This window comes from Sinocyclocheilus grahami, unplaced genomic scaffold, assembly GCF_001515645.1.
Source record: "Sinocyclocheilus grahami isolate Dianchi unplaced genomic scaffold, SAMN03320097.WGS_v1.1 scaffold1146.1, whole genome shotgun sequence".
NCBI classification, from domain to species: domain Eukaryota; kingdom Metazoa; phylum Chordata; class Actinopteri; order Cypriniformes; family Cyprinidae; genus Sinocyclocheilus; species Sinocyclocheilus grahami.
Genome location: NW_015506325.1, coordinates 216,389 through 217,778, shown reverse-complemented (window position 1 = coordinate 217,778; position 1,390 = coordinate 216,389).

The window sequence follows — 1,390 nt, the reverse complement described above, 5'->3', positions numbered from 1 at the left end:
AAAACCCATCAGCAACCCATAAAAGCAATATAATAATGTGCTAATCATACTAAAACCCCTCAGAAACATATTATAAAAGCAGTATAGTAATGGTCTAATCATGCTAAAAACACTTCAGAAACCCATAAAAGCAGAAATGTGCAAATCATGCTACAAACTCCCCAGACAACGATAAATGCAGTAATGTGCTAATCATGCTAAGAAAACCCTCAGAAACCCATAAAAGCAGTATAGTAATGTGCTATTTATTATAGCACATTACTATAGGGGGAGGGGGGAATTTCCAATCATGTGAAATCCCCTTAAATGCTGAAAGGATACTACAACAAAGATATCGCTTTCATCTTCTGACAGCTGATGGCAAACTGATGTTTTTTCATGATTATATGACTTGACCTGAAGAAAGACAGACCCAGGTAATTATGCCGCTGTCAGCTCTCTCTCTCTCTCTCTCTCTCTCGCTCTCTCTCTCTCTACAGTACTTGAACTTTAACCTAAAATTGACTGGTTTTGAAAATTATATTAGTGTCAATATACAATAAAATAAAGTTTCGGTTTATGATAATAAAAAACAAAATGTCTTAAACATTTTTGTAATGATTCAACGGACCCCCTGGAATTACATGGTGGACCACTAGGGGTGCGCTTACCCCCGGATGAGAAACACTGTAAAACCATTTAAACAACCACGTATGTAACTTGGTTAAAACCACACTTTAACTTGTGACAGTGACATTTTGCTCCACACACATTCAGAAAATGTAAACGTATATTTTAACGTTAACAAGCCAAAATAGCATAAAGGATTTACTAAATAGGTTGCTTTACTTTTTTAAAAATGTTTTCATTATGAAAAAAAGAGGGTTGTAGTTACATCAGTATCATGAGCTGTTGAAAAGTAGACAGGAAGTGTATTGTCTTCATATCAACTTGCACTATGTGTAGTATTAAGGACAAGCAAATATTTGCTATCAAGTAATAAGAAAATATCCTTGTAGCTGCTGCTGGAAGACTCTTATCTTCTGATGACAAACCCTTACTGCCTCACGCTGCTTAACCTCAGTCAGATGATGGTATCTTAGAGTCATCACTCCTACCTACTGCCAGATCCTTCATTCAGTACAGGTTCCCTTTATCGTAATGCGTTCATGAGAGTTTCTGTTTGTCCAATATTAAATATTTCACTCCAAAATGAAAGTTTTATCATCATTTGCTCATCCTCTTGTCATTCTAAACCCAGTGACTGACGTTCTTCAGTGGAACACAAAAGGAGATGTTTAGTAGAATGTTAAAGCTGCTCTTTTCCATATAATATATATATATATATATATATATTGTAAGAGAAACAGGTTAAATTTAGCTCAAAGGAAATTATTTTTTATTTTATAGG